At 34.2% G+C, this 15,924-nt stretch overlaps 1 protein-coding gene across 2 annotated transcripts in view; it reads left to right on the top strand.

The window, feature by feature from the left end:
* Positions 1–15,924, top strand: part of LOC126419131 (myrosinase 1-like) — a 553,078-nt gene that overhangs the window by 287,253 nt on the left and 249,901 nt on the right. The window lies entirely within an intron of this gene.

Genomic DNA, 15,924 nt, shown 5'->3' with positions numbered 1-15,924 from the left:
TCGTGAACTAAAATGGGAAACCACAGAGGCAAGACGACATTCATTTCACGGAACACTACTGAGCAAATTTACAGAACCGAAATTTGCGTCTGACTGCAGAACGTTTCTATTGCCATCAATTTACATTTCACATAAGGACCATGAAGACAAGATAACAGAAGTTAGGGCTCATATGGTGGCCATACACAGTCGTTTTTCCCTCGTTTTAACTGTGAGGTGAATGGGAAGGGAAATGACTAGTAGTGTTACAATATCATCATCATCATCAGTTATCTGCTATATTAGCAGGTCCTTTGCCTCTCCATTTTCTGCGATCCATTGCTTCCTTCTTAAGGCTGCTGTATGTTGTACCGTCCATCATGTCATCCAGTATCTGGAATCTCTTCCTTCCTCGCTTCCTTTTCCCTTCTACATAACCTTCTAAAACTGTTTTTATCAGTCCGTCATTTTTTCTTAATATATGCCCAATCCAATTTCTTTTTCTTCTCTTTATTACATCTAGTAACTGCCTTTTCTCTCCCACTCTTCTCAGTACCTCTTCATTTTTTACTCTGTCCATCCAGCTTATTCCTTCCATCTTCCGCCATGTCCAGATCTCAAAAGCCTCCAGCCTTTCTCTGTCTTATTTCCTCATAGTCCATGTTTCAGCGCCATATAGAAGAACACTCCATACAAGACATTTTATGAGTCTCTTTCTGAGTTCTCTGTCCATACCGCTGCAGAAGATTCTCCTTTTCTTATAAAACGCCTCTTTTGCCATTGCTATCCTTGTTTTAATTTCTGTGGTGCACTTCCAGTCGGTGTCTATCCTGCTTCCAAGATACTTAAAATTTTGCACCTGTTCTAGTTTTTCTCCATTCAGCACAATTTTTAGTTCCTTATTTCCTCCTATTGCCAATACTTTTGTTTTATTTGTGTTAATTTTCATTCCATATTTTTTTCCGTTAGTTGCAATGGTGTCCACCAAATCCTGTAATTCTTTTTCCCCTGTGGCTAGAAGGACCATGTCATCAGCAAATCTCAAGCACCCTACTCTTCTTCCTCCAATTTCTACTCCTTTGTCATCTAATGAGCATTGGTCAATCATATTTTCCAAGTACAGGTTGAAAAGAGTAGGTGATAAACAGCATCCTTGTCTTACTCCTTTCCCTAGTCTGATCCAGTTTGTACTTTCTCCTCTCACTTTAACTGAAACTTTTTGATTAAGGTACAATGAGTTTATAAGTCTTCTGGTTTTCCAGTCCTCTCTCTTTTCCCTCATAATAGTCGCCAGCTTGTCCCAAACCACATTGTCAAATGCCTTTTCTAAATCGATGAAGCACATATATAGGTCTCTTCCTTTTTCAATAAACCTTTCTCCTAAGATTCGTAGGAGCCCTATTGCATCTCTGGTGCCCGTATTCCATCTAAAGCCAAACTGCTCCTCGCCGAGATTCTCCTCTATTACTTTTTCAAGTATTTTATTAATTATTCTTAACATCACTTTGGCTGCATGTGAAATGAGGCTGATTGTCCTGTGCTCGCTGCATTTCTTGGTTCCTTGTTTTTTCGGCAATGGAATCATTACTGTTGTCAAAAAGTCCTCAGGCCATTCACCACTGTCATATATTTTATTACATAACCTCAATATTTCTCTTATTCCATTGTGGTTCAAGCATTTTAGTATTTCTCCCGGTATTGTATCTGTACCTACTGCTTTGCCATTTTTCATTGCAGCAATAGCAGACTTTACTTCTTCCATTATGATGGTCGGTCCTTTCTCTTCATCACTTACACTGTTGTGTGATTCAAGTTCCAGAGTTTCTGGTTTGCTATTTGTGTCATATAGCTCTTTTATATATTCTTCCCATCTCTGGAGGACATCGTCACGATCTTTATACACTACCTCTTCGTCTTTACTCAAAATTTCCATAGTAGCTCTTCCTGCTCTGTTTTGTTCCCATGTCATAGTCTTTACTCTGTTGTATAGTAAGTCGTATCTTCCTTTCCTGTCCAGTTCTTCAATTTCATCACATTCCTCTTTTAGCCATTTTTTCCTAGCCTGCTCTGTTTCTCTTCGCAGTTCGTTATTTAACCTTCGGTATATCTTTCTTGCATCTTCAGTGTTCTTGTTTTTCAATTTTCTTCTCTCCTCCATCTTGGAAATCATTTCTTGTGTGACCCATGGTTTTTTTTGACCTTTTCCCTTTTACATATCCTATATTTTGCTGTCCTGCTTTAATGATTCCTTCTTTCAGCATATTCCAGTACTCGTTGGCATTATCAGGTGCTTCTTTGTCTCGTAATGTGTTTAGAAAGTCCCGAGACAGCATTTCTGTAATTTGTTCTTTGTTGGACCTTATCTTCTCTAGATCCCATTTCTTCACCATTGTCGCCTTTTTCAGTTTTTTCATTCTTATTTCTATTTCTGCCATAAGTAAGTTGTGGTCACTATTAATATCTGCACCTGGCAATGTGTGCACCTTCTTGATTCTATTCCTGTATCTTTCTTCTACCAGTATAAAATCGATTTGGTTTCTATATTTATCCCCTGGTGATTTCCAAGTGTAGAGCCTCCTCTTATGGTTCTTGAACCATGTGTTTGCCACTATCAGCTGCCTTTCCCTGCAGAAGTCAATTAACCATTCACCTCTATCATTTCTCTTTCCACGACCATGACTGCCTACTATGTTTCCCTCTTTCCCTTCTCCCACAATGGCGTTCCAGTCTCCCATTACTATTTTGCAGCATTTTTTATTTTCGTCCATTATTCTCTCTATTACATTGTACGTTTCCTCTACAATTTGGTCATCATGTTCTGAAGTTGGCATATACACCTGGACAATCAGTAAATCTTTTTGTGCTCCTTTCAGCCTTACACCAATAACCCAGTCATTTGCATACTCTACATATTCCACACATTTAGCCAATTCCTTTGTCATAATCATTCCTACTCCATTAATTCCTTTTATTTCTCCTCCTGAGTAGTAGAATACATATTCATCTGACTGCAACTCTCCATGTCCATTCCATCTTACTTCAGCAACTCCTACGAGGTCCATATGATTCTTTTCCATCTCTCTTTTAAGGTTTTCTAGTTTTCCTGCTTGTAGCAGAGTTCTGACATTCCAGGTACCAATTCTCGTTTTGATTTTTTGCCTCCTTTCAAGTTGTCCCCCCCGGAGATCCGAATGGGGGACTATTTTACCTCCGGACACTGATTTAACATGAGAGGAAGCCATTTTTGTGCATAAAATGGAGACTGCATTATGCAGGGAAGATAATCTGCGGTGGTATTCCGTTGCCTTCCGCAGTTCTGGAGGCCGCCCATAACATGGGATACAGACGCCTTTTGCAGCCGCCCGCTCCGGGTCAGACGCTGCATGAGAAGTATAGGTTGGAAAATGAAAGACCCCTAGCCCTCGAAACCTAATAGCGTCAGGGTCGGAAAAGAACAAGAGCTGGCCGAGGGTGGCCAGATAGGAAAGATAAGAGTGAGGAGCCTGGCATAAGTAAGTGGAAGCAATGCCAGGACTCAGCTCGGGGCCCCGTGGTCGCCAGCCACGTATCACTAGGTGTGACTCCCTGAGGTAAGTGTTACAATATATTCTGCGCCATACACCAAGCTTGCTGATGTGGTCTTCCTGTATCTACCTTTCAGCTGCGGAACACATTATCCAGCGCATTTCGAACGATGAGCTGTAGCTACAACATGCACGATCAATGTGCTTCCTTTTATTTTCAGGGCAAAGGAGGAGTTTTCTGAATAAAACTGTTGCAAAAACACCACAAAGACGTGCACGAACGACATGTGGTCCTAGTGGTCAGTCAGTTGAAGTGCAACCCACACATCAATCCTGATTATGTTGCTGCTGGTGTCTACAGGTGGCTTGAGGAATTTCATTTAGATATAAATGTTTTGGTAGTGCATTTGTGTATTGGATTACATGGTGAACGGTTTACAAACTTAAATGAGATGATGACTTGAGAACTTCGTTATTATTCAAGAACTAAGGAGCTTCTGGGATAAGTTCATATCGAGTTAGTTTTGATTTGGTGTGAATACCTTACCCCAAAATTTGGTAAAATATCTCGCAAGCCCCTGTTTAGATAAGGACGACAAAATATACAAAAGTCAAGTCCTGTTTATTATTCCCAAATACCTTTGAATGGCTTTAGCTGAAATAGTATATGAAACATTATGGAACGTTCAGGTTATGCCTGGTATATGATACTAGTCGTTAAAGAATTACACTGAAGCATTACAAAACCACAAAAAGTAAAAGCATATGTATGAGTGCATCAGCAGTTTTTTGAAGCATGTATGAGGATTGGCTATAGCTTCCATTCAATTTCATCAAGGAAGCGAAAAGTTAGGAACTGTGAAAGGAATTAGACATGAGACTCCAGTTAACCAAAACTATTTTATACATCACATCCACTACAGATGAACTTCAAATGTTCTTTAAATTGGCGGCTTATGTGGGTATGATGTGCAAAAAATTGCTTTATGAATTTAGTACGGTTTATTATACCATCAGCTAGTTTTCGACCCACAGTAGGCTCACCATCAGATGGTGGTGTTTGTTACGGAAACACATACTGCTACACATGGTGCAGAGAATAATGTTCCCGCAACGCCGTCATCCGATAACAAGCCTCCAATGTCATAAAACTACTTAATCGTAGAATGAATTGTTTTAAAACTCCTAAAAGGTAACTGGTTGCACATCATATCTTTATAAATCGCCTATTTCAAACAGCCTAGGAAGAGGCCTTCAGATCATTGAACTGGCATGAAGAAGAAATTCACATAAATGGATCATATATGATTTCCAAGTAATAATGTTATATCGAAGAACTTCAACCATATATAGTTACTAAACCGAGTATGTATACAGTACACCTGAAGATTAGGGAAACTAACATGACAGTAATACACTATAAGTATGCTGGTATGAAAATGAAAACATTAATGATAAAATTATTGAAATGGTTCCTGAATTTGTATGTTTAGGTGGAATGAAAGCAAGATGGAGGTGAATACTTAAAGATGTAAATGGAAGGGTAAAAATGGTGTGGAGTTACTTGAAAAACTGAGGGCTGTGTTGAATATGAATTGCCAATGCACTTTAAAGGGCAAGTTGGCAACCACCACACATTGCTAGTACTCAGTCACAAAAGTGACGCATGGGAATTGTATGAGCAAGACAGTTGAGTAACTGATTGTTGTCCAATGAGTAATGGAGAGATTTATGCTGGGCATAATGAGAAGGTGCAGAAAACACAGTGGTGACAAAACAAGACAATATTTGAGGATATGATAATGTTCAATACGAAATTCATGTGGAGAATGGCAGAGGATACAGTGAGGTGAGATGAAGGAAGGTGGGTGAAGTAGATTCCTTACTGAATTCCCATAGAGTGTGGCCTAATGGAAGATGCATTCACAACAAAGAAACAAGAAGCAGGACAAACATGGATGTGGACATCTGAAGGCTGTAATGTATGGAGAAGTCTAGAACAGGCCTGTATCCAGCAGCTGGTGTTATGTACCTGTTGACAGCAGTTTGGAAATGGATGTCGTTGGGTAAGGCTAATTCCAGCAGAATATTATTACTCACATATAAAGAGGCACATTGCCGATAAAGAGGTAATGGAAAGAAAGAGAACATGAAAATATTTTATCCATAACATTAAATATCGTCAGTAGGACACAGGGAACGCATCAAGTTGATGTTCAAACCTGTTTCAATGCATTATCTGCTAATGAGGTATTTTTCCACATTTGAGAGAAGGAAACACTCCATGCAGATTTGGGATTACAAAACTCTTACTCCTTAATGAAGTATGCACATGTTTCAGCAAAATTCTAAATGAAAATACATCTTCATCGTTTTAAACATTGATATATATAGGGACTACTTCAAGATGTAACAAGGATTACTGTAATGTGTTATTCTATAAAGTTTTTACTATTTTTTTGGAATTGAGTACTTCAGTTAAACTCAGACTGTACATAAGAACCATAATTTAAAAATTCCTGAAAGTGAAAGAAACGTCATATCCTGTAAAGGAAAACATTCAGTACAATCGAACTTAGGAGTCTACACTGGCTACAATAAGATTTTGATTGTTGCCAATTTGACATATATAAATGCCATTGACTGAAAAATGTGAAAATGTCAAACAGTTTGTGACACCATATGCAGCATTTCAGTATACAATATGTACAAAAGTTGAGTCCTCCTCAGTAATTATGACTCACAACATAAATTCAAACTGTCTGTAGTTCAGTGGGAGAATACTCATGACAGAAAAGGGAAACATCAGAATGTGCTTTAAAAAAATTTCACATTCACAGATAGTAGAAATATATATATGTATTACCATCCCAGTTTTCACAAAATCAACAAATTGGCCAAATTTCAAAAAACTAGCAAAAAAATCAGCAAAATGTCACCATAAAACACATTTGTACCAAAATGTTAAATTTTTTTAACAAAAATATCAAATTGATATGAACGAATAACGATCTGTTATGTAAGCATTTTAACTGCTCTTTCGAACATTGCTGCTCTTTTTCAAACATTTTCAATATTGTCCAAGTATTTTTACCATTTTTTGAGCATTTTCACTATCAACTTCATGCGTTTGTTTCATTTGTCTAAATGGTTTTCAAATATGTTCCAAAGATTTCAAGGAAAGATTGTAAATTTCAAACAAAAAATTAAAAAAGTATAAGGATTTCAAATTTTCCAAACATCTCCTCAAGTACGTAAGAAAGAGGGGTTGCTATGATGCTTTTCAGTTACTTTAAAAATTATAAAATTTCAATTAATTTTAAGAAAATTATTGAATTTTTCTAGAGGTATTATATGAAATACCAAAATATTGTTAAAACAATATATTTTAAAAAATTGAAAAATATCAGGTACCTTATAATTACCAAAAATTTCGTTAAAATACTTAATTCCTTAAATGGAAAAAATTCTGCTCGAGTGATTCACTCACCCAACTAGACTATTGAATATTACAAACAATTAAAGTGTAATTAACTGTTACATATACATCCAAATACGAACTATATTAGTGACCCATGTTTATATTCTAAACATTAAAAAACCAAAACTATTAAAATTAATTCCAGATGCTTAAAAATAAAATTGTAATTAAAAAATTTTCTATGTAAGAGGTAGCTGAGATTAAAATTTGTGTCACTAATACATATTCCTTAAAAGAATTAATAGCAAATAAAATCAAACCTACAGAGGATAATTTGGATTATGGTCATTTACAGAAAATGTGTTTGACAACAATTTCATGACATATATTCGACAGATAACTTGTACAAAAGACGAATAAAGGTAAGTCAGGAATGGCGATTTCTTAAACAACTTTAATTTTTGTAAGTACTGTCGAATAGGAGGAGGTTGCAAAATTATTGTAAATAACAGTAAAACTGTTGTTAAAGATTATTTAATGTGGATTAATCATAATTTTAGAATAAAAAGAAGTCGTAAATTATTTGTCAAATTTTTTATGTTTTAATAAACTTATGCAACGATCTGTACAATCAAATTCTATATTATTTTTAAAGTTTGTATTAGTATAACTACAAACAGTTACTTCTAGTCTTGTATTCCATTGTTTTTGACTGAATGAGAACTAAATGTTCCGTTTAATCCTTCATCTAGACATTTTGTTAGATTTTTGTAGTGATTACCTAAATTTATGTTTACTCCATCACTTGTTATTTGACAAATTCGTTTGATTTTTTTATTCCAGTATCATGATTAAACCATGCTAAACAATATTTACTAACACTTTTATCATTATCTACAATAATTATACAACCTTGTTCTATTTCATCATCTTCACAAAAATTGAAGTTGTTTAAGAAACAATTAGTCATTTATGTTTCATTAAAAATTCCTGAAGAATCTTGTGTTATATCTAAAAGAAGCAAACAATAATGTTCAGTAGCTGTTTAATATTTCTGGTATTGCTTCTAATAATACTAATAATTTTCATGTGCAAAATCTTTTTTTATATGGAATTAGTTTTAAATTTTTATTATGTATTATATATTATTTTGCTACCTTTGTGTGTTATTTCTTCAACTCCACTAGTTTTTCTATTAAAAACTTGTGGTAATTAAGCTAAATACATTGTATTGCTAATGATATGTTAGAAAATTAGCTTCTTAAATAACTGTCAAATGATCCACAAACATCGTTTGTTTCAATAATTGTTCTTCTAAATCTGCAGAATTTGTAATTTTAACAATCGTAATATTATCGCAAGAAGGCCCTGTTATTCACTCAAATTTGCCTAATTTTTGTTCATCTTTTGTATAATTTCTCTCTCCAATACTTGTCATTAAAATGTGGTTAAATACATTTTCTGTAAGTAACTTAAATCCAAATCTCTCATTGTGGATTTAATTATACTCCCTAATAATTCTGTTAGATAATATGTATTAGAACCACCGTTTTTGTTTTCAACTTCCATTGATATAGAAAAACATTTAATTACGATTTTATTTTTATATATTTTTAATAAAACGTATTATTTTTATATATAAAATAGTTTATTAATTATATAATGAATACATTTTGGGATTTGTTAATAATAATAAATATGTTGACTTTATTTTAGTAGTTTCTGTTTTTGTGACAGTTTAGAATATAAACCTGGTTCATTAATATGATTTCTATCTGGCTGTAAGTGTATGAGTTAGCTACATGTTAATTCTTTATAATTTTAAGTATATTTCGTTGGATGAGCAAATCGATGATATATAAAAATTTTTGTATTAAATACATTTTGATACTTTATTTAATAATTTTAGAAAGTGTATTAATTTCCTTACTATTCATTAATGTTTGAAATTTAAAAGTAGCTAGAAAGTAGCTAGCAGCCCTTCTTCCACATCTATTTGACATACCATAAACATGAACAAGTGGTTTTTTATTATTACAATAATATATCAATGGGCCTTAGAGATACCCAGTTGTTTGTAGTTGTTCACATTGTACTAATAATAAAAATTTATAGAATGTATGAGAAATGAAGATAATACACATTATGGAATTTAAAAAATGCATAATAATTCAAACACATTTTCATTGTCTATGTGTCATTGTTTGTAAAAACAAATAAGTTTGTCATCATGCCCATTTCATTGGAAAATATATATAAGTCCATTATGTAATACTGGTACTCTACAACTAAATCATCAAAGCATTCTAACAATTTATTTACGTAATTTATCAGGACATAATGCTCAGTTGTTTATAAAGGAACTTGATTTTGAGAAAAAAGAAACAGATTTGATACCACATAATTAGATATATTAGTTTTGGTAAAAAATAGAAAATCTGAAAACGAGATATACTGATATGTTTAAAATTAATGAGCAAGTCTCAACAAACATTTATCAAATTTAAGACAACATTAAATTTTTTCCAGGTAAATGTAGTAAATTCTGTAGTTAAAAGTAATTTACCCTTAAGATTACACAGATAGTTGGAAAATTTTTGAAGAAACAGGCCTTCTGTCAAAACATCACTTCTGTAGTAAGTTAAAACAATGTGATGTTGTTCATCAAGATAATAAACATGTGAAATTAGTTTGAGCAAATTTTAGTACAAAAAATCTTGGTAAAATTATGATTTATATCTCAGAATTGATGTTTGGTTACTATCAAATATTTCTGAAAATTTTAGAAAAGTTTGTATAAAAGCTTATGATTTACATCGATCTTGGTATTTTACAGTCCCTGATTTAGCGTTTGATTAGACGTTAAATATAAATGGAGTTAAATTAAAGTTATTTCATGATTATCACATGATACTACTGACTAAAAAAGGAATTACAGGCTATATATCTCCGTGTTGTTAAATATAGTCAAGGAAAATAATAAATATATGAAAAATAATGATTCAAATAAAAAATCAAAATATTTAACATACTTAGATGAAAGTGATTTATATACTGGGCTAAGAGTCACTACTTTTCATATGAGGAATTTGAATGGGATAATCGAGATTATTTTTATTCTAAAAAAATAAGTGAAATATCTGATACTTCTTAGTTTCAGTAAATTTTTCAAGCAGATTTAGAGTATTCCAAAAAATTTAAATCATGAACAAAGGGTTTACCGTTAGCTCCTGAAAAAAAATGTTCCTGGGACAAAAGAAAAATGTTATTAACAAGTTTGAATAACAAACATGATTATCTAATTCACTACACAAATCACAGTATTGTCTCTTGGAATGAAGATAACAAAAGTACATTATGTTTTAATATTTAAGCAATCTCTTCGATTGAAAAAGTTTGTAGATTTAAATACAGAAATTAAGGGTAAAGCAAAAAAAATTGGAAAAAGTTTCCACAAGTTAATGTACTTGATGGAAAGTATTAGAAACATTAGTTTCAGATACAAGAGAGAGTGGAAATCTTACAGTATAACCAATTTTCAAATCAAGAACAATATTTAATAAATATCTTGCAGCAATTCACACAAATAAGACGAAAATTGAAAATTGTATTGAGTAAACTAATTTAAATTGGAATGAGCATACTTGATCTGTCAAAAGAAATAATGTATAATTTTCACTATGGGGTTATGAAACCAAAATATGGAGCAAAAATTGAGCTTTGTTACCAAGATATTGACAGTTTCATTTGTAGTATAGAAACAATATTTTTTGGAAGATATGAAGAAAATTTGTGGTAAATATGATACAGGTGATTATGCAAAAGATGATGTTTACAACAATCCTCAAGAAATAATAAGTATTTGTGTAAATGAAAGATAAATATAATGTAAAATTAATAGGGAATTTTGCACTTTAAGATCAAAAATATACAGTTATAAAATTTGTGATGTTGTTGAGTAAAGCCAAAAGGAGTTCATATATATGATGAAAAAATAAAATAAGCTTACAAGATTATAAATATTGTTAATAATACTGAACAATAAAGGACTATGATTTCTATGTAGTAAATATATTATTTTATCTGTTGAGATTATTAAAAAATGTGTGGACCTCATGATGACAAATGATATGTACTTGAAAATAAAATTCATATATGACGAAATCGAATAATCTAATTAAATAATTCATACATAGTTTTTAGATTTTGTATAGCTTTAATTATTATAAAATTCACATTTGATATATTTGTCTTCCCCCAAGGAAAAAATCATTTATATGGGCTTAGATTGTTAAGCAATATTCACAAACATCATAATCATGTTTTAAACTCAAAACATCAACAAAAATTTGAAAAAATCTATTGTCTTAATTTCAATATAGAATGTACAAGTGATATTTAACATTTTTATAGAACTATCAAATAACACTTTTGATATTCCCTATAAGATATAGTTATTGTTAAAATTGTGGAACTCCTCAAAACTTTGGAAAAGACACATTGATATTTTCTTCTCAGATTAAAACTCTGTGCCAGACCGAGACTCAAACTCGGGACCTTTGCCTTTTGCAGGCAAGTGCTCTACCATCTAAGCTACCCAAGTATGATTGACAACCTGTCCTCTAAGCTACAGGTACTGGCAGAACTGAAGCTGTGAGGACAGGTTGTGAGATGTGCTTAGGTGGCTCAGATGGTAGAGCTCTTGCCCATGAAAGGTGAAGGTCCTGAATTCGAGTCTCCATTCGACACACAGTTTTAATATGCCAGGAAGTTTCATATCAGTGCACACTCCGCTGCAGAGTGAAACTTTTATTCTAGAGTGTCAATGTTTCATGCTTTAGTGCGTTTTTCCGTTTTTATATCCATATTTCTAAGTCAAAAAAGTGATTGAGGAGTTGATTTGAAAATTTAAAATGTTTATACATTTTTGTTTTTTTAATTTTTACATTTTTTCCTTGACATCTTTGGAACAGCTTTGAAAAATGTTTAGAAAAATGAAACAAACATTCTAAGTTAATAATGAAATTACTCAAGAAATAGTAATAATACTTGAAAAAATGATGAACATGTTTGTAAAAACAGTGAAAAGTGTGACTTTCTGTTATATGGGAATGGTCATGTAGTGTGGATGATGATATAAAATACAGTCTCTCTCATCAGAGTTCTAAACTGTTCACAAGTTCCATATCAGTTTCAAGCCACCAAGTACTACTGCACGAAAAGATTTACCCACACATGACATAGCCCAAACAGTTCAATGAGTCCCTGTAAATGGTGTTGGACATACAAGTTTGGGTACATTTCATCAATGGGGTGCCTATTGATATTTGTTGCAATGCACCCGGCGTGAAATTATGTAATATAAATGCAGGTATGATTTTATATGGAAAAATCACATACACACTCATGTATTGTTTAAAGTTTCACTAATTCGAGTTTATTTCCAATAAGAACATAGAAAAATCAAAAGTCACTGTTCACAATAAATTGATTTCAGAGTCTGCCTGAGTTTCTTAAGATCTTGGAGTTGGTTGAATAAACCACAGTTAATTGTGTGAGCTATATTTAGAAAACCGTTCGAGCTCAACATTATCTCAAAAACTATAAATTCCACAATGACTGCACACTAAAACCATCTAAGTGGGGCTTGTATCACATGCAAAGCCCCCCCCCCCCCGCCCCCTCTGCAAAAGAAAACACACATCTCCCAGGTGCCAAAGAACTTCTATAGCCAAAACTAGGAACTGCAAATAGTTCACACATGTGAACTAGGGACTATTTTCCACTCATCAGATAAAACTTTCTCGAAACACAGACTAAAACAGCCTGACCACCTCCAACAGCATCCAAACATAGACTACCTGCTGTTCACCCTGAAAGCCTCAGTCGACCACCATTGAAATCATTTTAAACTACTGAACATGAAAATTGTTAATATTCTTAATTTTAACCTTACATCAATTCACATGAAAATTTTCCGAGAAATTTTAACCTGTTATCAGTTTCTTTCACCTGTCATTGGTTATTTATAAACAATAATTTCTATGATTTCCTCCATTTTTGAATTTGTAAGTGTAAATATCAACAAAAAGTTTCAATTATACATTACACAACTTCACATCTATCTAAAGTTTATGGTACTGCCGATACTTTTAATGGTTTTCTATGCATTTGGTAAGAAAAGCTATTTTTAATTGCCCGAAGTCCACTTTTCAGCCTCTCATTTAAATTTGTGAATAATTTCAGTAAATATGCAGTTACAATCCGATACAGTTCTATGAGGTGTATCTGTAGACATATCGTTTGTTGCAGTTGCATAATGCGTTACCGACATATTCACTTTTACAGTTCAGGAATTATTTATTACTTGTAACTTACAATATCTTAGAAACTAATGCGAATATGGAAGGTACGTCTTCACACGCGTAATTGTCTATCTGTTCCGCTTCAAATGAGGCTGCTGGCCCTTCAGTGACACATATGATTCATTATTTATTAATATTGTGATAAGTTTTGCGAGCTAACATCCCATATATGTTCGGGCTCACATGTGGTTTCTCTTCGTCTAAATGTCCTGGCTCAAACTCTTCTAGAGGTTGAAATGCACATGTCGCATTACACGCCCTAAATTAGACATTTGCGACCCTTTGGTTAAATTGTCTGGCTGATGGCAAGTTTGCGAAATACACAGTTAATATCATATATAATAACCGTAATAATATTTCTGGGAACTAAATTAACGACCCATAAATGATGTAGGTCACACCGTTGCGATTTGGTTAGAATAATGTTTATTCAGAAAGCAAACTAATACCGGAAGTGGTCGTATTTAGAGTTACTGTTAAACTCGAGCGTATATCCAAGTTCACTCCATGCGCGCGGTTGCTCACCGCTCAGAGACAAAGTCCCGCAATACCACACTACGCGAAATTTTCTGTCTTTTCACTTCCTAGCTGCCTAAAGACCCACTGTCCGCTTTTGCGTTTCAATCTGAACTGTCCTCTTTGGTGTCTCCAGCCGAACTGTCCTCTTTGCTGTCTCGACCAGACTGCCCTCTGCCCGTCTCCGACCGCGTTTCCCGAGCGCCTAACATCTTCGCTCAACTGACTAGCGCAGTTTCCTTTCCTGAAGCAGTCCATCTGATTGGCTACAGATTATTCTACATTATTTCACATTTTAACGTATTTAAATAATCAAAGCTTGACCACTTTCACGTTCTAAATAAAATAACAATAATATCCATTACGTTAAATTCTTTGGCGGCCGGACAGGCCGACCGGTTCTAGGCGCTACAATCTGGAACCGCGCGACCGCTACGGTCGCAGGTTCGAATCCTGCTTCGGGCAAGGATGTGTGTGATGTCCTGAGGTTAGTTAGGCTTAAGTAATTCTAACTTCTGCGGGACTGATGACCTCAGCAGTCAAGTCCCATTGTGCTCAGAGCCATTTTTGTTAAATTCTTTTACATAAAACCAATACAATTTCCTTCTAAACTTTGAAGGCCAATAGCCTTACACCAATGTGCTTTCTGATAAATAAATAAAGAACAAAAGTTGCTATTATGCACTTAACTTTTCAACAAATATCCTATCACCTAATTATTCAATAAGGCATCATGCTGTTATCGTTCAATGTGATTTGTGCGGAAGAAATGATGATCTGATGGTTAACTGTAAATACTGATAATTTAAATTTACTTTATTTAAAAAAAATAAAATAAAGTTACGGAGTTGATATTTACGACATTTGTCATTTTAATGACGCGCTTTTATATGAAATTTCGATCGTTAGGATCGACCTAAGCGTTCAGATTTTAGCATTCAGGTCTGTTAGGAAACTTATTAGTTCCACTTCAACGGTAAATCCTAAGCTATTATAGAAATGATCAATATTCAAGTTTTACTGGGATCACCATGAATATTTATGGAGGATGGCAGATTAAAATTACTGTGGTTTGATTCCCTGCACTACTACAGAATTAAATAGTTTTCATAACTGTTTCCCTTTATGACGGATCTTAGGTCCGCCATATTTAACAGTGCTACGTCTCCTTAGCCACAAAGGCCTTTTACTGGGTTTCCCTATGACATAGGTTCTCGTCTGTCTCACTCGCACACTACAACGCTTAGGCCTCAATAGACTATAGACACCTGTGAGTTCCCCATCTCGGGGTGAATCTGCGCCCTTTGTATCACCCGGTTCTGGACGACAGGGTTCATTTCACAATTCCTAAAGGCTGACTCTTTCGGCCATATATTTAAATGAGAGCGCAATGCTCGTTAACTCACAGCTTTAATTTTGCACTGGACTTGAAAAGCAGCCGTGAGAAACGAGCATCCATTAACCTGCCCACCTGACAGGTTTTTCCCACTTACCTTAGCGGCTGTGGAATTCTGAAGACAACCCCATCTGTGGAGCACAGTGTGAAATTGGCCATCCACGTGCTCCTGTCAAGGTGTTTTCAGCTGTTCAAACAAATTTGGGGGCTGCAGCCGGTCGTCGTTCAATACTTCGCACGATATTTCAGCTGTCAACGCGAATCTGACTCGATCTTAGCCACCCCCTGTGCGTCCGCGGTCGCGAGTTAGTGACTGAATAAAGTGTCTCTCCTCGTTATAGTAGGCTGTCGTGTCACAAAATGTTCCAAAAAACGGTTCAAATGCCAAAAAAGACGACTGTTGTTGTTTGGAATGTAGATATTTGACATTTTTTACTAAAATCTGACTTTTTGGTAAAAACGTGTTTTTTGGCGATATTTTAATGATTTGTTACTACTTTTTGTGAAATTTTGTGAAACTTGACAGATTTGATGATTTTGTGAAAATTGTGGAAGGAACCCCAATGTATACCCCAATATAACTTGTAGACTAATCTGCAAGGAAAGCGAAGTGGTAATGAAGACATTCAGTAAGAAACATAGTTCATGCTTTGGATATCAAATAAAAACGCCAAAAACACAGTCACCAATAGAACAGTAGCGAAGTAACGATATGGTAAGAGC

The sequence above is a fragment of the Schistocerca serialis genome, chromosome 9, assembly GCF_023864345.2.
Source record: "Schistocerca serialis cubense isolate TAMUIC-IGC-003099 chromosome 9, iqSchSeri2.2, whole genome shotgun sequence".
Lineage (NCBI taxonomy): Eukaryota > Metazoa > Arthropoda > Insecta > Orthoptera > Acrididae > Schistocerca > Schistocerca serialis.
Note: the sequence above shows the minus strand (reverse complement) of the source record. Positions and strands in the feature narration are given on the sequence as shown.